Raw genomic sequence first — 25,192 nt, forward strand, 5'->3', positions numbered from 1 at the left:
ACATCCGAAAGAGGCTTGGTAAATTAAAGGGAGTATTAGCAAGAAATAAGCTCTGCTGTCTGGAAGATCTGAAAGCTGTCCTTTAGGGAGAAATTAGCACGATGGCACTCACACGTCGGAGCCTGTCGTCTGTTTTATTTTGCTCCCTAACGAGCCGGCGTGGCCATACGTGATTGAGATTTTTCATTATTGCCGCACACAGATGGCCATTAGTTAGACGCTATACCTCAGCCAGACACGGGCTGTCTTTGTCCTACTGAGAAATCCTGCAACATGCCGTCTACAGGGGCTCTCAAACATTCAGCCTGCCGCAACGACGGGCACAAAACATGAGGTGCGGCTCAAAAAAACAAAACAAAAAATGGATCGCATCCCAATTAAGAAACTTTTCTGCTTAAAGAAGACACTTACTTTTTTCTTTGTTTGTTTGGAAGCAGCAGGAGTTATGTCAAATGTCCAAAAAAAACAGAACGATGGCAAATTGGAGGAAAGTTAGAGTTGGAAGAAACTGCTGTACCCTGTCAAGCTACTCAAGTAGTTCAGTAAATACACTCCTTTTAAAAGCTTTGCCCTACAAGCTTTATCAGATTTGCCAATGACATTGTTTTCAGCACAAAAAGCAACAGGTACACTGTAAAAAATGTTATACACAATTTATGTTATCCCAAAACAAATTTATTAAGCACATTTTTACAAATTGAAGTCGATTGAACATAAAACATTTAAGTTGTCCCAAAAATACTCAAGAACTGTGTCTATTAAGCTTATTTTAAATAAGTAGTTTGAACCAGCCGCAGAAATCTTTTTGAGTGTACACTAACAAAACATTGGTACACTCTCAGAAATAAAGGTACGGGAGTTGTTACTGGGGTGGTACCTTTTCAAAAGGTACACATTTGTACTTGAAGGGTCCATATTGGTACCTCAAAAGTATACATTCAAGAGTTCACACTTAGCTGATGATTGATTATAAGCAAGTTTGACATGCTGTCCCGGGAGAGAGCCCTGAGCTCAAAGGTTCTTGAGCCCTGGGCTCCCTCCCATCCCTCCCTCAGGTAGATCTCGGCAACTCCCCCTTGATAAAAACTGACGGCTAAAAATTGAATGCTATGAAAAGATATGCTGCATGGTGAGAGATTAACTGTAGTGCAAAATTTAGATTTATTAATTTCCTTGTTGTGCATGTCTTTGGAATGTGGGAGGAAACCGGAGGATCCGGGGAAAACCCACGCAAGCACGGGAAGAACATGCAAAGTACACACAGAAACGACCACCGGCCTGTTAAAGGACTAGAACCGGTGACGTTCTTGCTGTGAGGCGACAGTGCTAATCACTGGGCCACGGTGCCGCCCCATGGAGGGAAAAGTGAAGAGGTAGGGGTGGAAGGGGGGATTCTTCAAATCGAAAATGACTGTAGTGAAAAACCCTGGCTCTTTTATCTTTAGGAATGGCCTGATTGGTGGATCATGCATGCTAATGCAGAACCAGCCGTGTTCATAATCATAATCATAATCACGTGCTCCTCTTGAAATTAGTTTATGAATAAACTTCACTTAGTACCTAAAACTTTAAGAGGAACACTTTTGTACTTTTTAGGCACTACACTGTAAAAAAATGCAGGGTTCCACACTATTCATTCATGTAGTCCAAACACAAATAGATTAAGTTAATTTAACACTTTTAACAAATTTATGTGGATGGAACAAGAGATCTCAAGAGTTGTGTTTTTTTAAACTAATTTTACTTAAATATTTTGAACAACTAAACAAAAAAATCAATTTTTTGAGTGTAATATGTACCCGTAGGGCAGGGGTCACCAATTTCACCTGGAGGTCCCTGCAGGGTTTAGCTCCAACTTGCCTCCACACACCTGCCTGAGTGTTTCAAGTATACCTAGAAAAACCTTGATTAGCTTGTTCGGGTGTGTTTAATTAGGGTTGGAGCTAAAATCTGCAGGACGCCGGCCCTCCAGGAACAAGTTTGGTGACCCCTGCCTTAGGGTATTATTATAGACCAAATTTTTATCTTTCAAAAAAGGTACCACCCCACAATGTCAGAAAAAAGGGTACGGTTGGGGTACATTTGTGAACACTTGGGGTACAAATGGTAAAGTTGTACCCTCAATGGTTCAAAGTAGCACCCTAAGATACTTATATGTACCATTTAAGGGTAAAAAAGGTACAAATATGTTCCCAACTGTCAAATGGTCCATGTTTGGGCCATTTAAGGCCCAAAGAAAGGTACAATCACTTGTGTGAAAAAGGAGCAAGTCAACGTGTATGAAATGGTCCTAAATTTGTCATGAGTTGTTGGTTTTTTGGAAGAAATGCACACACAAAAACTGTACATTATAAATTAAATTATTTAATTATATAAAACATGGCCTTATAAATATTATAAATTAATATTTTTGATTTAAGAAAATGTTAACATAAATCCCCCTAAATGTAAAGTGAAATGGCTAATTATACACAGACCTTTCTTTGATTATCAGATTTAATAAACTACTAGAATGGACATACAAGTATAAAGTGACAACTGGCGTACCTTTATTTCTGAGAGTGTAGGATTAAGATTTAGTTTTTGAAATACTGCAAAAAACTAAACTAAACTAACGTGTTCTTATTTCCAACCTTATTTTTGGAATCACAATCATTCGCTAAAAAGAATCAATGCTTCAGTTTGGGAGAAAAAAAAATCTGTGAGGAAAACAAGTGCGTAAATACTTGTTTGAAAAAGTAATTTGTTACTGGAAAAGTTCCCTATTCTTACTCTTTGACAATTGGCCATTGCGCAACGCTTGCAGGGCTGTGCAGTTCTGTGTGATGCTTTAAACTTGCGTGGCAATGCTATATAAATTCCAGGATTAAGCAGTTTTTCTAACAGGAATTCTTGGAAATCAAGCCGTTTATGAAAACACTGGGTTTAAACCAACATATTTTATTCATATCGCAGCCTTTCTTTTTTTCTTTTATTCTCACACATTAGGAGCCAGAATCAAAGTGGCAAATGAAAAGCAGCAGTGAGCGCACATAAGCCCAAACCCCAGAGGTCATCTTTAATGATGCCAGCAGTTTAGTGAGGCCAACCCCTTCATTCAGACAGGGTCGCCAAGCATCAAAGCCATGCACGGTTTGTACAACTGTCAGTAATGAGGATAATGATGTCATTGCATTTAAAAAAGGCTATTTAGACTACACATTTAGACAGACTTCTTGACATTGTCATCAAGATTTTCGGATGGGTGGAATTTCGGCAGTCTTAATTATTAGCCCTCCTTGTAATTGTTATTTCTTTTTCAAATACTTCCCACATTATGTATAACAGAGCAATGACTTTTCACAGCAATTCCTATAATGTTTTTTCTTCTGGAGATAGTCTTATTTGGTTTATTACGGCTAGAATAAAAGTCCATTTTCGGTCAATAATATTAGCCCACTTAACCAATTTTTTATTCAAGTTTCTACAGAACAAGCCATCGTCACACAATTATATGCCTAATTACCCTTACTGACCTAATTAACCTAGTTATGGTGGCTTGAGAAAGCCAACATACTGTTATACAACTAAACTAAAACTTAGTATTCTTCTGCCTGCTTCTTCTTCTTGGACTTTTAAGATTTTAAAAACGCATTTCCTCCTAGACTATTCATAAAACAACCACCAACTCCAAACTATACTGAATTAAATTGCTATATCTTTTCCAACTGATCCAACTTACAATTTTCCGAAAACTGCCCTGGAAAATTTGAAAAAGTCCCATTGACTTAACATTTGACTAAACTTTGCGACTTCATAAATTTCCGCCAGACAGTCATACAGACTTAAAATAGGGCTAATTTAACTTAGACTACCAATCTGCCAAAAATTGATGACCTTTCAACTTACTAGCTACACCCTAGCAACAACTTACAGCACCCTAGCAACTGTCCCATAGACTTCCATTGTAAAAAAAAAACTGCCATTGACTTTACATTGGTCATAGTAACAACACAACAATTCTTTCTAACAATGTACTAATCCATACTAATTTATGTTAGCAACTGCCTAGCAACCACTCAGAAACCATTTAGCAACCACTTAAAACATCCTAGAAACCACCTAGCAACACCTTAATAACCACATAGAACACCCTAGAAACCGCCTAGCAACACTTTAGCAACTATTTAGAACACCCTAGCAACCAGTCAGAACACCTTAGCAACTGCCTAGCAATGCATTACCAACCACCTAGAACACTCTAGCAACTGCCTAGCAACACCTTAGTAACCACTCACAACGCCTTAGCAACCACCTAGTAACCATTCAGAACACCCTAGCATCCTCCTAGCAACAACTTAGCAACCACCAAGAACACTCTAGCAACCACCTAGCAATGCCTTAGCAACCACTCAGAACAAACTAGCAACACCCTACCAAACGCCTAGAAACCCCTTAGAACACCCTATCAACCGCCTAGCAAAAAACATGCCAGTCCATACACGTTCTCTCCGTGCTCACGAGGGTTTCCCCCGGGTTCCCCGGTTACCTCCCACCATCAAAATACATGCATCTTAAGTTAATTGACTAATCCAAATCAGCACCATAGACATGCTCCTAGTAAGCAATTGCCTCTTATGAGCAGGGCCAGATGGAATCTGTGGACGTGTTTTGCTATTTCTGCAGAGAATTTTGGTAAAAATCTGCGGATTTCTGTGGAATTATTTTGGGAGTATCCAGCGGAGTTTCATAACCAAAACCTTAATATATGAAATAAAAGTAATAAATTACTGAATAAAAACTGAATAAATTCAGATTTACACATTTACTCAAGTAAATAAACAGAATTAATGATGGGCTAAAAATCTGCGGAATTCAGTGGAAAATCTGCGAAATTATGCGCGCGCAGATTCCGTGTGGGCCTTCTTATGAGCAATCACTATCTGTTCATTAGCTGATACATCAGAGGAGTTCTTGAGATCTAAAAATCAGTTAAACAGAAATTGGGACAAAAATATACGGGGGGGGGGCTAATAATTCTGACTTAACTCTATTTACAGCGCTGGCTCTTTGATAATGTGTTTATGGGCACTGGCAGGCCGGTCAGGGAAGAAGTGGTGCACTACTTATACTTACACACACACACACACACACACACACACACACACACACACACACACACACACACACACACACACATTCAAAGGCTCTGAAATTCAAACTAACATTAAAATTGTTTTATGTTTAAGATCCAGTGAACTCCATTATTTTCCAGCGCTATTTGCTTGAATAATTGAAGAAAGAGAGCTGAATTATGGATAAAGTGTACAGTCTGAAAAGGGGTTCATGCGCAGCCTTGGGCAAGAGCCAGTCCTTAATGATGTCTGGAGTTGGTTGAGGAGAACTCGTTAGCTGGAGAGTAATTTTCCAAAGGATTAAAAAAGCATCTTTTAAAAGCAGCTGCCCGAAAGTCAGGGAAAGACCCCCTCCAAATCCACACGCAGCTTTTCACATTTCAGTCGTTACGTTCATTCTCTTTTTTGATCTTACAGTGAATTAATCATTGGCTTAATTATTAGTTTAGCATAATTGTCTTTGGAATTGAGACCTTAATTGCTCTGTTAAATTGTTATTCAACGGTCTCAGTGTATGTCGCTTTTCTGACTGTTTTTGTCAGTTTCTGTAATTGCTGCGTAATGATCGGAGCTTATTGACTTGTCAGCCTGAACGCTGTTGATGAAGCGTAAGAGACTGAATTAACAGCCATTTATTCAATTACAGTGTCTTTTTACCCGACTGCCCTGTGTTTATGAGTTTCCAAGCTTTACTACTTTAAAGCAAACTTTAAAAAAATATGCATAGCTCTCATAGATTGTGTTATTATTATTTGGATGCACTGATCGAACATCAGTATTGTTAGTGTAAAATAGAGATGCGATTTTTAAGCTTTTGAAAGATGTCTCATATGCTGATTATTAATACAGATGTTATTATATCATACACATCTACAGGCTTGCATGATCATTATGTAATGATGTCACTAAATCAAGTGAAATAAATGAATAAATAAAATAAAATAATAGGTAAATAAATAAAGAAATTAATTAATTAATTAATTAATAAGTACATAAATAAATAAATAAATGAAAGATAGTTAGGGACGTTATTACTTAAAAAGATGCAGACAAATTTGAATTCTGGGCTGAAATAAAAAATTACAGATGGACTTAAATTACGGAAAACTGAAATTAAAAATGCAGTAATTAAAAAGCTAATTAAATTAGATATTTTAAAGAATAATGTCATTTTGTAAAAATGTAGTTCATTTTTGATTTTAAAAAAGACATGAGGCAATAAAAAAAGGGGGGGGGGGCTTTTCTATTTCTGGATTGCTTTTTGAAACTAGGTTGGGTTTTGGGAAGTGGGTGGGGGATCAATCGGTGCATTTGAAAACACTATTGGTTGGGTTTAGGGAAGAAGGTGGGTAGGTAAATCGATCAGTCGGTCAGTCAGTCATTCAATCAGTCAGTCAATCAGCTGGCAGCAGCCTTTGATGGATTTACGCAAGAATGGCACTCACGAGTGAAATTTGAAATCTCAAAAAGTAGCACACAGCGGCCTCTGGTGGATTCGCGAAAACAAAAACTGGAAAAAAAATGTAGCTCCTCTGCTGTCCAGAAATGTATATAGAGCTAGGTTTTCAGAATGAGTCTGGGTTGATTGTTCACCCCTTTGCAATCCTACTAAAAAGTGCAAATTAATGCAATTGTGCTATCCAATAAACAGAACAATGTCATTTACAACTAATTTAGCCTCAAATTAGATTAAAAACAATCTGATTTTGTGTTTAATCCACTAAAACACATGCTTTTTGGTGTGTTAAACAATGACACAAATATCTGTGAGTAAAATGCAAACCTTAAATTATGTTAATGCTCTCCTGCCATACATTTTACATCTGAAGTAAACTTCTATAAGTAAATGTTCAATAAGAATGGCTGCCTAAAGTCACCATAATATCTTTTTCAGCACTAATATTTCACTGCGCGTCTTTAATAAATCATAAAAGTATTATTTTACGCCACCAAAAGAGATGCTTTTTGATGTGTTTAATAATGACCCAAAAACCAATAAATAAAATACTAACCCTAATTAATGAATTAAAATACTCTCCTCCTTTCCCAGAGATGGGTTGCAGCTGTAAGGGCATCCGCTGAGTAAAAACTTGCTGGAGAAGTTGGCGGTTCATTCCGTTGTTGCGACCCCGGAATAATAAAGGGACTAAGCCGACAAGAAAATGAAGGATGAATAAATGAAATACTCTCCTCCTATAAATTTGACATGTGAGGTAAACTTCTACAAGTAAATACTCAATATAAACGGCTGCTAAAAGTCACTATAATATATTTTTCAGCACTAATATTGCACCGCATGTCTTTAATAAATCATAAAAGTATTGTTTTAACACCGGCAGAGAGTTTGCACAGGCCTTAAACACAAACTCAGGGCTGACTTCATAACGCTGGAGTGTGTCATTTCTGCACCACTAGCCACATAATTGTCCGGGCCCCGCAAGAGAAAGTCTCATTGTTAAATTTCCAACTTTGAAGATTTACACAGCCGGTCTGCGAAGGTGACGTTTGCACACGGCAGCATATAAACAACCTTGCCGAGCCAGTGGGGAGTCTTCCTGCAGCTAGAAAGCCAGGAGAGAAAGCAATTACACACATTTGTCTAATTATCCAATCATAAAGTCATTATCGGTTTGGCACCTTATTAACATGCCTTGGCTAACTCGTAGCTGCTCATTTGGCCCCCACTGTGGTCTAAAGTTAGATAGCTGATAATAATCACCCCTGTCAGACTAGTCATTATCCCTGTGCCGTTCACTAACTACAGGCTCACTTGCAGCTATATCTACCACTGAAATAAACTTCACAGCCTTTAACCCACCAGTCAGGAGAGACTCATTACTTCACTAATAATGTATAGTGTTGGGGTGCAGCTAGCTAAAATTAGCAATGCCATCAACTTACTTTTTTTCAATGCTGTGGCTGTATTTAATATATAAAATAATGTGATTTTCTACAAATGAAGCATGAGCACACATTGCTTTGCATCTTATAAACACTACCAAGCCTTAAAAATACAATATGAACCACCCCTTTAAGGATTACCCCATGACTACATGAGGTTTGGAGATGCAAAGGCGCATAAAACCTTTAAAAAACAAATAAAAACCCTGCACCATTAACTTTAGAGCAGCTTTTAGTTGGTCAAAATAGCAATGTGTCTACAATACACACATAAACAGGCCCACTTTTTGCCCAAATGCCTATTTTCTTCCTTCACTTTCGTCAATTGGTGAAGTTTGTTCCTCATCACTGTCGCCACTTGCTTGCTTGGTTTGGTACTTGTCAGGGCCGGAGTGGGACTCCTTTTCAGCCCTGGAGTTTCAAGCCTCACACCGGCCCACCTCAGTTCGCGACTGACTATATTAAAATAATGTCATTTTCAAATCAGTTTCTAATGACACCATCACGTCTTTTTTTGAGAAAACAGCTGCTTTAGAACTTCAAATGTTCAACAACCCTAACAGTGTTATATGTCTTAACAATAAAAATTTTAAAAATAAATTACTCGGATGAGGATCAAACCCGGGTTGGCATTGTAACCTAACGTGCTAACCACTGGACCACAACAGCAATACATAAAGAGGTGACTCATCTGAGTTATATCATCATTAACCTGTAGGCTGCATCTCGCTCACGAGGCTGCGAGAAAATAGATAAAAAGAGCAGAGCTGCGGTAAAATATTGATTAAGAAGACTGTGGTCAAGAAAATAAATTAATTAATTTAAAATGTGTGACTGCTGAGAGCAACAGATTCTGGAGCTAGGGACACCGGCCCACTGGGAATTCTCTTGGTCCTCCCGATTAGCCAATCCGGGCCTGGTACTTGTGGTGCTTTGCATCGATGGATTTGCTCTTCAGTGTTCCCACATAGCAAAATTTCTCTGGCCCAGCTCTGGCCCACACAATCAGGTTTTGCTTGGCCCACATGCCGCAGTGAATTACAGTACATGACTGGACCAAATCTGGCTTCTAGACAAGGGCCAAACACAGACCATATTTGAGCCAAGTCTCAGCAAAGTTAATAACTCATAACTGGGCCTGAACTTGGCCAGTAAGGTTGGTGTGTCACGATTGCAAAGAAATTGATAAACCCATGAAGCATTGCGCTTTAGGCACACTATGGGCCTTGTTTTTTCTCAGTGACCTGATTGGTAGAATTGATTTATTTAATCAAAAATTATTTAAATGTATTTCAAATGTTGGTCAAGACTGGCCAAACTCACGTGGCCCACAATCAATTTTTTTTAAATCTGGGCCAAATACTACGTTTTACATCTGGCCCAAATCTTGTTTGCCGCATTATAGACAGTGCCACCTCTGCCAAACCCAGGCCATGGTTGGCACACATGCTGTATGCCAGTGCCGGATGAATGCCTGCTGTCCCAGCTTAATGCCAAATCTAGGCCAGAATTCTTTGCTACTAGGGTTTGGACGTTCAGCAGTGAAAATAAAACCACACTGAACTGAACAAAACTGAACTTCAACTCTGAAAACTGTACTTACACAGTTTCAATTGACCGGAACTTCTATGTTAAGCTGCTTTCACACAATCTACATCGTAAAAGTGCTATAGAAATAAAGATGAGTTGAATTGAAAATGCATATTCTTATTAAGCAATGTGGCACAAAACATGTAAATAACACCTACACTGGTCTAAAACAAGCAGAATACACTTGTGCGTACTTACACTAGTGCACTATTTGTCTTCAACTGATCATCATGACAACCAATTGATTAAATGAAGTGTATATACACGTCTATTTACACTCCTAAATAGTTTCAATAAATACTTGATTTTAGTTTGTAAGGATGCTGCGTACTTTTTTCATAAGGATATTGAGGTTGTGAAATTATGACTATCGTCCTACTACTGTGCCTTACTGCGATTTAGGCTGTGTGTAACGGCGAGAAGCTGAAAATGAGGAATGAAAGGAAAAGGTAGAAGAAAAAAAGAAAGAAAGGAGAGTGTCATCTCAGCACATTTATAATTGATAAGTCCAGAATCCCAGAGGGCATGTGATGCAACAGAAGTTCCAGATTGTTCTCTGCATCCAGGCTGGCAGTCAGAGGGCCGTGCTGAGATATGAGAGAGCGGCCGCACGCAGGAGCAGCGGCGCACAGATGTTCCTGCATCTGTGTTAGCGAGTGCAGCGCGCTAGCACACAAAAGACCAAACTGCTGAACTGATGCTTGTAGAAGCAAAAAAGAAAAATAAATAGAATTAGTCAAATTTGATTTGGGGGGCATATCGGACTTGATAAGGGCTGCAAATGTACACAATAACTTAATATTGAAATAGTCTACTATAAATAATGTATTTCTTTAGACTTTGCTATGATGACAGTGCATACTATTTTTCTACCTATTTTTTTAAAGATATTAGCATTCTGCTTAAAGGGAAATTTAAAAGCTTAACTAGGTTAATTAGGTTAACTAGGCAAGTTAGGATACTTAGGCAAATTATTGGATAACAGTGGTTTGTTCTGTAGACTATTCAAGAAAAAAAAATCTCAAAAGGCAGCTAATAATATTGACCGTAAAAGAAAAATTATATATATATATATATATATATATATATATATATATATATATATATATATATATATATATATATATATATATATATATATATAAAAAAAAAATATATATATATATATATATATATATATATACTGTATATATATATATATATATATATATATATATATACATATATATATATATATATATATATATATATATATATATATATATATATATATATATATATATAATCATTATAGCCAAACTAAAAGAAATAGACTTTCCCCAGAAGAAAAAATATAATAGGAAATACTGTGAAAATTTCCTTGGTCTGTTAAACATTACAGGAACAGTGCCAGCCCATCCAGCAGGCAATATAGGCAGTCGCCTATTGACCCTGCATTTCTTGGAGGGCCCCACAAATGTGCTCTCCATTATTTACTGTGAAAGTAAGTTCGAGGATGAGCACATACATATAAATTATGATGCACAAACCCCATTAAACACAATACAATTCACAATGACAGAGAGAAAAAAATAACCTCCACATTTCATTAACAGCTCGGGGTTGGTGCAGATGCACCGCTTGGCGGCACGCAGCACCATTGATTTTTAAATTCTAAACAGACTTCTACTAGGGTATGCACTGCAAGTCGCTGGCTGTCTGTGTCACCCATCTACGACTCAGGACACTGTTCATAGTTCTGCCGCACCACAGAGCTCCATCTGAATAGTTTCATTTTAAATAGCATGCAAAAGTGCGCATCTGACGAATGTTTCTTCCAATTGTCATATGCATGGCGCTGAGGGGCACATCCGGTGTGCGTCTAGCTTCAACAGACTGCTGACTACGTCTTCAAGAACCCAATTCTCTTTAGCTTGAAGTTGTAGGGCTATAGGAAAGGGCTAGATAGCGAAAAAGATTTTTTTAGGACCACACTTGAAACCAAAGGGTATTAAAATTTCCCAGAATTTACCAGCGTGATTGTCAACCTCATATGAAGCAAGAGATTGCTATGATATATGATGATGTGTGCAGGTGTTGTAGCCGTGTTCCATTTCTTAGGGATAAATTTTAAAGCCCACACTCTGTTTCAAGGGCTAAGTGGAATGGGGAAGAGGTGGAGGTACAAAAATAGAATTGGGATTGGGCCTACAATCCTTGAACAACCTACAGTTTTATTTGTTATCCCTCTCTTTTGGTAGTATCCAATTTAAAGTGAGATTTTGGATATATATATATGGCTCTATTTAGCGGAAAAGCTCTGGTCCGGTAAAAAAAATTATTGTAAATGGGCAGCAGGTGAACAAAGACTTAATATACAGCGGGAGTGGTTGGGAGCGGAATAAAACCTGGCGGAAGCAGGCGGGAGGAGAACTAAAAAAATCAGTCCCGCTCAGACCTCTAATTCAAAGCAGCATTCACAGCACTTTTTACTTTTAAATGCTATAAAATGTGGAAGAAGCATTGCAACTTCATAAATGTTTAATGCTTTTGAAAGGCCATACTTCTTTTTTTTCAATAAATCAGTCTTAATTGGATTACTAATGCTATTGTCTTATAATAAGCATTTTTAGCATCCCGTCAGATTTATAGCCTTACAATCCACGTCTGATCTCCAAATAAAACCTCAAGAAAGACAGAAAAGGAGAATCATGCAAAAACAGCCTTAAATCACGCACTGAATCACTAAAGTCCTTGAAACCGCAATAGCAAAAGCCAGATGAGGAGTAAAACGAATGAAAAATCAACTCTACAATTACATTGTACATCTGCCGTTTGCTAAGTATTATTCACACTGCTGTCTTGCGATGGTATTGTATTTGCTGTGTGACATTCTCTTCCCAAAACATTTGTCTAAAGTGCCAGCTTTATAAAATCTTCATTATAAGTCTGACACAGATGAAGGTGACTGTGGATAATGGGGCTTTATCCCATACAGCACAGTCAAGGTATAGACAGACAATCAGTTTTGTCTCCATAAAGACGCACAGCTGTGTTTCTGCTCAATCAAAGCACCAAGATTCAACAGACGCCAATAAAGGCCTTCTTTGTTTTAGCTGGCATGAATCGACTGAGCTCTGATTGTCGTTTTATCTTAGTGAGGTTTGTCTCATTTGGAAAAAAAAAGCTTTTTGTTTTGTTTTCTCAGACTCTGACTGATTTTCCTGGGGGGACAATAGTGAGCTTTCTTTGTTCCAAAGCAAGACTTTCTGAAGGCCTAATAGCCAGATGTGACAAGTCAATAAGAAAGGGATAACAGATCGAGTTTATTGACTTGAACAGGATTCTATAACCTCTAAAGATGAAACTTTTTGAAAATGGAGATGCAATGAATAACATTTAACAATAATAATTATAAAAAAAAATAACTTTTGGGGGACATTAGAAATTGTCATTCATTATCTTTAAATATATGAGCAACATTACACGAGTACATAATACATAATAATAAAACTTTTCAAGGTTAAAAGTTGTTGCAAGAAAGATCAAGGGTTATAAAAATGAAATAAAAACATGACAAAATATAGAAAACTACCAATTTATGGATATTTTATGTTCTGGTTTCAATCAGTTGTCATCTGTTTGTTGTGTTCACATGCTGTTTTTGTGTACTGACAGGCCGCAAGTAGACAACAGTTGGTTTTCATTGCCACTAGTTCTACAGCTTGATGTGTCTCTAAGCATGTATGAGATTAATTGTCAATAAATACATCCTAAAAGTCTGTTCCGGCAGTGAAGAAGTTCTCTGAGATTAATAAGAGGGCACACACACACACCTCACACATCGAATGTGCTCCACATTGACTCCGTCTTCTTGTCACTTTCAGCTCATAATGTGACATGACACCAGTGTGCTGTGTGGCCGGCTAGCCAAACCTGAGCGTTTAACTTCAATGAATCTCATTTGCTCCTGGCTGCTCACTTACGCTGACAGACGCTGGCACCGTCAGCCTTCATCAGCCATCAGTGGAGGAGCAAGTTCTGAAGCCCGACTCTCTTATCTCTCACACCTCTGTCCAGAGCCTCAGACCAGCCCTCGGGCTCAACCGTCAGCTCTTAAGGCTGAATTATACTTCTGCGTTGAGTTATCGCTGTAACCTAAAGCGTATTTCTTGTACGTAGCTGTGCATTAACACTTCTGCATTCAGTTTGTGTTGCTCTGACACTTCTGAAACACTAGATGGGCAGAGGTGGCTCAATGGTTAGCACTGTCATCTCACAACAAGAATGTCGTTGGTTCGAGTCTGGGTGTTTGTGTGTTTTATGCGCAAATAATGCGATTTGCTTGAGTTGGTAAATCTAAACGTTTAGCTCACAATCCGGACCTTGCTTTTGTAGGAGTGTAATTATGACGTAAATCCTCTTGCCAACACGGACAACAAATTGATCAAACTCGGCTCAGTTTGAAGCACCGCTGAAAGCTTCCATCATCCAGGTACAGTTTCTGGACGAAATGATGAACTCACAGAGCTGGGTACACCCTTTGAAAGGTTATAGTGGACTCAGACATGGCACCTAACAAAGCGTTGCTATTTTTCAGCCTTCCTAAAGCACATAAAGCACAGCTACTATCTCAATAAAATCCATGTTAACCCTTTAGCAATGAAGCCAAAGTCATCGGGCGGACAAAAGCCCTGCCCATGTTGTGAATCCGTAGTTGAATTTTGGTTGCCATCCATGATGAATAAATGTCAGTATTTGACGTCAATATGACATCATTCAGACATTGGATTTTGGTTGCCATACCTGATGAAGAAATGTCAATATATGACATCAATATAAGGTTTAAGATGTTGACTCAACGTTGGATTTCAGTCACTTTCCTACATAACATGACAACGTCATTTGACGTTGTTATTGGACATCAAAACAACATCGCCCTTAGATGCTGGTGACCAAAATCTAACCTAATAATAACATCTTATGACATTGTGAGTCTGCTGAGCAAGCTTGGCCTTAACATATTTATGCTTGTAAAAGCAACTGAGTCTAAATTCATAGTCTGCATTATGGTCATATTTGCATATTATTTTAAAGGGCACATAGGTTACCCCTTTTTTCATATTTAATATAAGACTTTTGTGTCCGCAGAACGTGTCTTTAAAGTTTCAGCTCAAAACACCCATCAGAGTATTTATTATAGCTGTTTGAAGTGTCTGTATTATAGCTGGGAAAAGGTTGTTGCTGTTTTTTTGCACTGGGCCTTTAAGGCGAGTCATCACCGCCCACCGTTACCACGTGCCTGTCAGCAACATGCCTCAATCGCTGCCCTCGGCTGCCTCAGGAAGCAGATCTCGCATAACGTTTGTGAGAAATACTACAGTAAGAACTTTACCAACCAGTATTTGATGCATTTTTTGTGGAGATGCAACAATGAGTCACACACAATGCTATTACAAAGTTCACGCACACACACAGCTAGGGCGCACACACACACACACACACAAACACAGACCCACACACACACATAGCGCAGACACACACACAGTTAGCGCACACACACACACACACAGATAGCGTACACACACACAGAGAGAGAGAGAGACAGCGCGTTAAGCTTTACACTCGTTTTGCACACATATGTGACATGATACAGGTTAATATACACTGCTGTATGGATATCTGTTATGTTAATGTACAAAATAAACCCGATTTATTGTCCACAAACCGGGATTAAAGCATCTTCTTTTATAATTGTTCTGACACGCGGCTGTGCTGATGAAGTGAATCTAAAGTGAATCGCTGTAATTCATTACACACGTGCACTGTTTTAAAACATGTTAAACTTGTAAAACTCATTCTTGATCATGTTTGATGATGATCCTATAGCGAACTGAACAGACCTTTTATTCCCGGTTGCTTTGCGCTCGTCCTGTCTTGTTTATATGCGTTACTACGGAGACATGTTAATCCGCGCAGCTGTCAATCAATATTGGTGGGCGGGGGGACCGCACTCCTACGTCAAGTTGCGGTCCATCTGAAAACCGCTCCAATTGGTCCACCGTTTTTATGTTATTAAAATGGAAAAAACAAAGGACTGGGTGTGTTTATTTCACCCCAATATGACAGTGTATACAATATACTTACACACTTGTCTGTCCAAACAGTTTTAAAAGTAGATTTTTCACCATAAGTGCCCTTTAAAACTTGTCTGAAAATCCCAAAATAAGTGTAATAACAGATTAGCATTTTCTATGTTTATGCAGTGGTGTGAAAAAAGTGCTTGCCTCCTTATTGATTTCTTTTTTTTGTTGCATGTTTATCACACTTTAATGCAGGGGTGTCAAACTCAATTCCTGGAGGGCCGAAGCCCTGCACAGTTTAGTTCCAACCCTGCTCCAACACACTTACCTGTAGGTTTCAAACAAGCCTGAAGGACTCAATTGGTTTGATCAGGTGTGTTTAATTAGGGTTGGAACTAAACTGTTCAGAGCTGCGGCCCTTTTGGAACTGAGTTTGACACCTGTGCTTTAATGATTTAGATTGAAATATTAGTCACACAATAACACAAGTAAACACCATGCAGTTATGAAATTATTAAGGGGAAGCAAAATACAAAACTACATAGCCCTGTGTGTGGAAAAAGTGTGGCGAACATGCAAAAAAAGTCATAAATCAGTAAGGGGGCACATACTTTTTCACACTATTGTCACTCATTAAGTCAAAAGCACAAACGGTGGTGGTTTTCTGAAAATGTTCATGCTTTATTAATATAAAGACTTCGCTTGCTCATTGGGCTACATATCTTCATTCAGAAGATCACGTCATTTAAGAAATCACTCAAATTACGATTAAACAGACCCAGACTTTGACGTGAGTGACATGCTTTCCCCTGATTTAATCGATTCATAGCAAAAGATATTTTACATTTACTTTATCTATGAGATCTTTCTAGCTGCCAGACATCCTGGATATCAAAGCCGATCGCAGATACAGGAACTGAATTGCTATTTCATCAAATTAAGGTTTATTAAGATAAAATGATGCTTTGATAAAAGCAAATATCAGGAAGTGCGAGACAAGAGCAAAAAAAAAGGCAATCTTCCCTCCTCTTTAGAAAAGACAACATAATGTAAGATGCCTGCAGACAGAGACGCCAAAGACAGAATAAGTTCTGAAAGAAAGTGCAGCATCGATTCCGAAGGAAAAAAACATCGGACCATGTACAGCAGTCATCTGGCAGGGAAATAAAGACACCAGACTAAAAGGTTCTGGCCCTTTGAAGATGACAACTTCCCCAATTTGCAGTTAATTATGTCACAGTCATAACTTTGGGATTTGCACATAAATAAGTGACATATAATAGCAGCTGGAGGACGGTTAGTTCCTCAGCCGTCTTCAGTTTCCAAAAGTACTTTTATGCTGGCTGTGAGGAAACTAATAAGGAAATTAATGGCTCTGTAAGCAATTTGCCATTTTTAGGCCGTGCTTTTCTTCTCAAATTGTTCGGAAAATGTCCCAGCCTATTTCGTCAGCCGTACGATTACAAGCAATTTTATAAACACCAAAGAAATGCGGAATTACATCACCAATGAAGAACGAAAAGTCGTACAGTATAAAAGAGATGAATGGAGACTGTAAGGAAAGAAAGAAACATATTGTAAAGTGACTAATACATAAAGTATGGGCATATTAAAAAGAAAGTTAAAGCAGATCAACATCAGAATAATGTCAAAACACTTTACTAGAACAATATTTTGAATTAACATTTAAGAGATACAAGTTAAAGTTGAAATATATATATATATATATATATATATATATATATATATATATATATATATATATATATATATATATATATATATACACACACAACAGTTCTGTCTGGTTCTCAAATCTGATTGGCTGATAGCCGAGCGATAGTCTGCAATATCTGAACTCCTACAGCCTCTTTACCCTTTGTGTATTACTCCGCCCACATACAGCCAGCAAAAAGCAGACACTACAGATCTAAAGTTTAAAAGATGCACGCTCAACTGTTTAACTGTCAGCTTATAATTTGAATCCGGAAGAAAGTAGTTCCTTATACAAAAGGGTTTTTGAGACTCTCCATGTTTGATTTTGTTTTTATATACACAATTATGCCGTCAAACTGTTGTATAAATGCAATATCACACTTGTAGCAGTGCGATATGGCTGTATATCGGCACTGTTGGGGGCACTAAGGCAGTACGCCTGTATATCGGCACTATGCACGCCTCCACCAGTGCCGATATATAGCCATATCGCACTGCTACTCGTGTGATATTGCTCATATATATATATATATATATATATATATATATATATATATACGCCCACACACACACACACATGCCACTTTATTAGGTACATCTTACTAGTACCGGGTTGGACCCCCTTTTGTCTGCCTTTTTCCTTCGTGACAAAGATGTAACTAGATGAAGAAACCAGTCTGAGATGATTCATGCTTTATGACATGGCATGTTATCCTGCAGCAAGTAGCCATCAGAAAATGGGTCCACTGTGCTCATGAAGTTGCAGTGTAGGCTGTGGTGTTGACACAATGCTCAACTAGTACAAATTGGCCCAAAACATACCCCACACCATTGCACCACCACCACTAGCCTGAACCATTGATACAAGGCAGGTGGACCCATGCTTGCATGTTGTTGACACCAAATTCTGACCATACTCTCCGAATGTCTCAGCAAAATTTGAGACTCATCAGACCAGGCAACGTTTTTCCTATCCCTATTGTCCAATTTTGGTGAGCCTGTGCGAATTGTGGCCTCAGTTTCCTTTTCTTACCTGACAGGAGTGGCACCTGGTGTGGTCTTCTGGTGCTGTAGCCCATCCGCCTCAAGGTTGGATGTGTTGTGGATTCAGAGATGCTCTTCTGCATACCTTGGTTGTAACGAGTGCTCATTTGAGTTACTGTTGCCTTTCTATCAGCTGGAGCCAGTCTGGCCATTCTCCTCTGACCTCTGGCATCAACAAGGCATTTGCGCCCACAGAACTGTCGCTCACTGGATATTTTCTCTTTCTCGCACCATTCTTAGAAACCCTAGAGTTGTTTGTGCGTGAAAATCCCAGTAGATCAGCAGTTTCTGAAATACTCAGACCAGCCCGTCTGGCACCAACAACCATGCTATGTTCAAAGTCAAAACTGCAGCAGGTCATCTTGACCGTGTCTACATGGTAAATAACACAGACATGAGTAAACAATGACAGAATCTAAACTAAAGGAAGGTAAATACAAAGTGTTTACATGGAAACAGACAGAATAGACAAAGATATAGGTGAGCTAGAAGAAAGTGTGTGTATCATTGTATAAAGAGCAGGGATATCAGGGTGTGCTAGTAGCATGAGCAATATGGGAACTAATTGTGAGGCTGGATGAATAATGAATAACGGAGGAGATGTGCTTCCTGGAAGCGAGCTGCTCCCTGATGAAGCCCACAGCTTCCTCTCTCTGCATTTGCCTCCAGGTGAAAAATCTGCCATCTCCCTCCACCATTTCCCCACCCGCCGCCGCCGCCTCCTCCACTGCTGAGACTAAACACAACACTACAAACCACAGGCCTCACAATCACTAGCTTGTTTACAACGTTTGACTCTTGAAGTTCAGAAATGACCAAACTCAGTAAATTTAAAGCAAATGAAACTGAAACTAAAAAGTAAAGTAAAGTACAGGCAGTTTAACTGATACACCCCATATATTAGATCCAAAATACATTATTATATAAACTTTTTATGCTATTATCCAGATAATTTACTCCTATTATCCAAAGCTAAATGTTCAGCATCACTACTCTCTTTAGTCTCACATTATTATTATGATAATTCATGTGTAGGGATTTACAAAGAAATGCTTCTTGTTGTGAGTGTTTAGTAGGAATTGTAAGACACTACTCTCAAACTACTATTTATTAAAAATGAGTTGAAACAACACAAGTCTAAAGGGTTTATTTTGGGACAACTTAAATGTTTTCTTCAATTCACTTAAACTGTTAATCACTCGACACATTAGCTTGTTACGAACAGTGGCTTAATTTGTTTGTTTCTTTTTGATTAACCCTCACTTCTTTTTCTGGCGGCCGGAAGTTAACAAGAATTATTTATATTATTTAATATATTTCCCAATATTTTATTAACGTCTACCCCTACCTCAACATCACAGTAATGCAAAAACAGTAGTTGTACCGAGCGTTATTAATTAAATTACCCAATAAATTGTATTTTATAAACGCATGCCCCCACCCCAACCGCAACAATACTTTAAAAATATCAGTTGTTGTTATACAGTTTTACAAAAATATGCCATATTGACGTGCTTATCCACAGCTGTATCCTATCTAGACTTTACCGGACGCACCTGCTTGTCATTGGGGTCTAATTGAGAGAAGATAAAAAGACACCAATGAGAAGGAGAAGACACACAACTCTGGTGGATCAGCCAGCATTTTTATCATTTGTTCTTTGTTTTGTTTGTATATCTGTTTTTTTTTTTTTTTTTGAAGATTTATATACTTGTCTGAGATATTTGTTGTATTTGGGTAAGAATGCCATCGCCATTATGTGTTGCGTAGGAATAATTTCATTTAAAATGCTTTTAAACGGGCCATCTTAAAGAGAGGTCATAAAAAAGTGGGGGCTCGTCCGGGATAATTTAACTTAAGCAATTTGTGTTGGGACAACATGAAGGAATTGTGTGGAACCCAGCATTTTATTTTATTTTTTTTACAGTGTATTATCAGAATTAATGAGAAAGATCAATGGAAAAAAAAAAACTTTTGTTTGAAAAAATATATATATAAAATAAAAGTCTGAAGTCTCCTTTCAGTCATTTTTGATCAATTAATGCAGAATTTTTTTATTTAGGATTGGGGTTAGATTCTTTTTTTTAGGCAAAAACAAGTAAACAACTACTTTTGTTTTCCACACCAAGATTTTTCCTGTTCAGCAAATCAGGATATTAGAATTATTACTGAAAGACCATGTGACACTAAAGTCTGGATTAACAAAAGTAAATTAAGATATGAAAACAGCTATTGTGTTTTGTAATTATATTTTTAAAAATGTTGTTTTTGGCTGTATTATTCATAAAATCTTCTGAAATCGTACATGTATACAGTTGAAGCCAAAACTGCTATCGCTCAAATATTTCTCAAATGATGCTTAAAAGAGCAAGAAATTTTCACAGTATTTCCAGTAATACTTTTTCTTCTAAAGTCTTTTGTTTTATTTCGGCTAGAATAAAAGCATTTATTCATTTTTTGAAAACCATTTGAAGGTCATTGTTATTACCCTCGTTACGCAATTTTTTTCAATCGTCTAGTGTTATACAATACAGTATTTACGGTATCTAAAAATATATCTAGTAAAATACTGCATCGTCATCATGACAAAGATAAAAGGAACCATTCTTTAGAAATTCATTATTAAAACTATTATGTTTAGAAATGTGTTATAAAAAATCTCTTCAGTAAACAGAAAATTGGGGAAATAAATAATTTAGGAGGGCTAATAATTCTGACTTCAACTGTAAACTAACTTTTAACTCTTAATATAAGAATTACAATTCATTTCATCAACAGCATCTGCTTTATAAAGCAAATGTTTTATGTATAGAAATAACCCTCACATGTGTAAATTGGAGGTCTCGTGCCCACAAACACTCAGCAGTGCACAGGAAGCCAGACGTGCGGCACCATCTGTGCAGTCAGTCACCTTTTCAACACATCCACTGCTGACCTGCTTCAGGAAACAAGCGGGAGGATTTTCAGCCTGCAAGGAAGGAACAATGACAATTAGATTCAAAGCCAAGGGCCCTGAACCCGGTCAGTGCAAAGTCAAAACTACCATAATCCTCTTACATCTTTTCCGCACTAAAACCGGGGCTTTTATTGGTAAATACCCATATCAACTTTGTTGATGCTCATTTTATTGTAGCACTAAACCTGTCTTCCATATGACTGAGAAAGTTGAAAGCTCACTTTTCTCCATTTGAATAAACAACACTTCAATCTTAGCATCAGACAAGGAGGATTCCAGAAACGTGCGTGGGTGCTTAATACCCGCTTTTATACCCTTCAACAAACAAATCTGATGACAAGTGCTTGTTAAAAAGGCTTTTGGTGTCTGAGGATCTGAGCGTGAATTTACACGTGACTATTTCTGGGGACGAACAACGCTGTTCCCCCACCCCCCACACCCCAAAAAAATCTCCTCTTACACTTTTGCCCAAAAGAAAAAAAAATGAGGATGATTTTTGAAGCTTCACTCATTAGACTTAAGTTAAAGCTACAGCTTTTTGCCAGGTCATATAATCCCAAAGCACATAAAATCCTTAAAAGGAAACACTGTAAGTATACGATTTGTGCCTCGAAGTGAGGATAACAATTCTTACATGTTCGGAGGTAATTGAGAAAGGCTGCCAATCCATGTAAGAGACAAATAAATACAAATTTTACCTGAAAAATTGTACATATACAGTTGAATTTAGAATTATTATACTCCCAGTATATTTTTTCTACCAATTTCCGCTTAACGGAAATAGGATTTTTTTTCAACACATTTCAAAGCATAATAGTTTTAATAACTCATCTTTATTTGATATGATTTATTTTATTTTTGTCATGATGACAGTAAATAATATTTGACTAGATATATTTTTAAGACACTTCTATACAGCTTAAAGTGACATTTAAAGGTTTAACTAGGTTAATTAGGTGAACTAGGCAGGTTAGGGTAATTAGGCAAGTTATTGTATAACGATGGTTTGTTTTGTAGACTATCGGAAAAATATAGCTGAAAGGAGCTAATAATTCTGTCATTAAAATGGTGTTTAAAAAATTAAAACTGCTTTTATTCTAGCCAAAATAAAACAAATAAGACTTTCTCCAGAAGAAAAAATATTATCAGACATACTGTGAAAATTACCTTGCTCTGTTAAACATCATTTGGAAAAAAAAAAAATTCAAAAAGGGGGCTAATAATTCTGACTTCAACTAATATAATATAATATTATATATATATATATATATATATATATATATATATATATATATATATATATATATATATATATATATATATATATATATATATGGTCCGAATGCAATTTTCTTCTGCAGTGTATTTTTATTTCTAATATTTACTGTACATTTATATTAATATTACGTAATGTATTTTCCTTTGCAAACGAAGACAGGAATACAAAAACACAATCCAAGCAAGGTTTAAAGTGAGAATCAGGACAGACTTTGAATGGATGTTTGTATATGTTTGACTATATCTGGAAACAAACACCACTGCTTTACCCCACAAAACTCTCCTCGTACATTAAGCCCCTCAAAAAATGAGGATGACTTTTAAAGTTTCCCTCATTACCCTTAAGTTACAGCTACATGCGCGTTTCTTGAACAGGCCACTTTCCTTTAAAAGCTGTTTATGAAAGCAGTATTTTGGGCGTAAGAACAAACATGCTTTTATAGCTTCAAAGTTTCTCATTAGAGGCAGTGCTGGACTCTGATCAAACAGAGATTGCTTTTAAATCGTGCGGATGGATATCTTTATCTCTCAGGGCTCGCAGATATTGTTCTCATTTTCAGCCTTGATCAAGATAACTGCACGTCTTGGTTAAGTCTATCGATTCGCCCCCTCGAAAACGCTTGCATTCATCCAGGGGTAATGCGGTGTAACCAGCCGCTGTCATACTCCGGGACAGTGAGCGGTGTACACTATCGCTATTAAAATCTTTTTAATTTGCAGGCTGATGATTAGATTTTCCCTGGCATCTCTGCGATTCATCCACGAGCGTCGAGTGATGTCGGACAGCACCTATTAACGTGATGTTTGATTTATTCCGATTTGATGCGGACCACAGTGTAGATATATTAAAGATAGATCCCGGCTCTTTTGTTTAATATGCTTGACCCAAAGCTTAATTTGATAGGATCACTCAAACTGGCATCAAAGTGATTAATTCTACAAGCAAACTGCTGGCGGATCTCGTCCCCATGTGCACGCGCCGCTGAGACAGGGAATATGGCAGTAATTGGCTTTGCTGCAATTAGAAACTCTTTTACCTAGGATGCTCTTTGTTCCTTGATTTGGGGCTTTTTTACATATCTGGAGTATTACATGTGAGAAGCGTTTCCCATGAAGGAGAGGGAAAAAAATGCAATGTACACTCCGTTTTGTCTAATAAAATGATTCAAGCTTTCTTTTTTGCCAGGTCATATAATCCCAAAGCACATAAAATCCTTAATAAAGGAAAAACTATGTAAGTATACGAGTGCCTGAAAGTGAGGATAAAAATTCATTCATATTCTGAAGAAATTGAAAAGACTGCTAATTCAATTTTGAGTCACTTAAATGCTAAACACTGCAGCAAATAAGTCTAAATTTTGCTTGAAAACTGTATGTATACACTCTCAGTAAAGGTGCAAAATCTTCCACTGTTGCGGTACCTTTTCAAAATGTACAGTTTTTGTTCCTATAAAGGTATAATTTTGTTCCTAACAGGTCCTAAAAGGTACATATTATTACCTGAAAAGTACAAATGTGTGCCTCATAGTACCTTAAAGGTACAAAAGGGAACCTTAAATATACAAAAGTGTACCATACATTCTCAGAAATAAAGCTACAATATCTGTCGATGTGGTGATACCTTTTCAAAAGGTACATTTTTGTTCCCAACAGGTCCTTAAAGGTACATATTAATACATTAAAAGTACAAATATGTACGCCATAGTACCTTTAAAGGTACAAAAGTGAACCGTAAAGGTACAAAAGGGAACCTTGAATATGCGGTATACCCTACATGCACAGAAAAAAGATATAAAAATCTGTCACTGTGGAGATATTTTTTCAAAAGGTATAATTTTGTTCCTAACAGGTCCTTAAAGGTAAATATTAATACATAAAAAGTACAAATGTGAACCTCATAGTATCTTAAAAGTACAAAAGTGTATCCTAATGGTACAATCACAGAAATAAAGGTATAAAATCTATCACTGTGGCGATATCTTTTCAAAAAGCAAATTTTTGTTCCTAACAGGTCCTTGTTACATAATAATGAAAATCACAAATTTGTACCTCATACTACCTTAAAGGAACAAAAGAGAACCTTTAATGTACAAAAGTGTACCCTACAATCTCAGAAATAAAGGTACAAAATCTGTTAAAAAGTAAATTTTTAATAACAGGTCCTTAAAGGTAAATATTAATATCTAAAAAATACAAATGTGAGCCTCTTAGTACCTTAAAGGTATAAAAGTGAACCCTAATGGAAATAAAGGAACAAAGTCTGTCACTGTGGCGAATATTTATATTGCTGTCAATATTTATTTATTTATTTCATTATTTCAACAGGAAACACATCTAAACACATCCAAGCAAGATTTGAAGTAAGAATCAGGACACAGTTTGTAGGGATGTTTGTATATTTTTAGTTCTTTCTCTTAAAACAAAACCACTTGTAATGCTGGCGGTGGTGCAATGAATAATTCAACAATGTGACCATTTTTACGCCATGATTTTTGATCTCTCCATGCACTTAGCATCACAGAGCTGAAGCA

The 25,192-nt window shown here is 37.2% G+C and overlaps 1 long non-coding RNA gene across 1 annotated transcript in view; it reads right to left on the reverse strand.

Moving 5' to 3' along the window:
- LOC141377110 (uncharacterized) overlaps positions 1–25,192 on the reverse strand; it is a 155,913-nt gene that overhangs the window by 65,762 nt on the left and 64,959 nt on the right. The window contains exon 3 of the long non-coding RNA XR_015505677.1: positions 21,253–21,395. This is a non-coding gene — a long non-coding RNA (uncharacterized LOC141377110). The remainder of the gene's footprint in view (positions 1–21,252; positions 21,396–25,192) is intronic.

The sequence above is a fragment of the Danio rerio genome, chromosome 13, assembly GCF_052040795.2.
Source record: "Danio rerio strain M-AB ecotype USA chromosome 13, GRCz13ab, whole genome shotgun sequence".
NCBI lineage: Eukaryota > Metazoa > Chordata > Actinopteri > Cypriniformes > Danionidae > Danio > Danio rerio.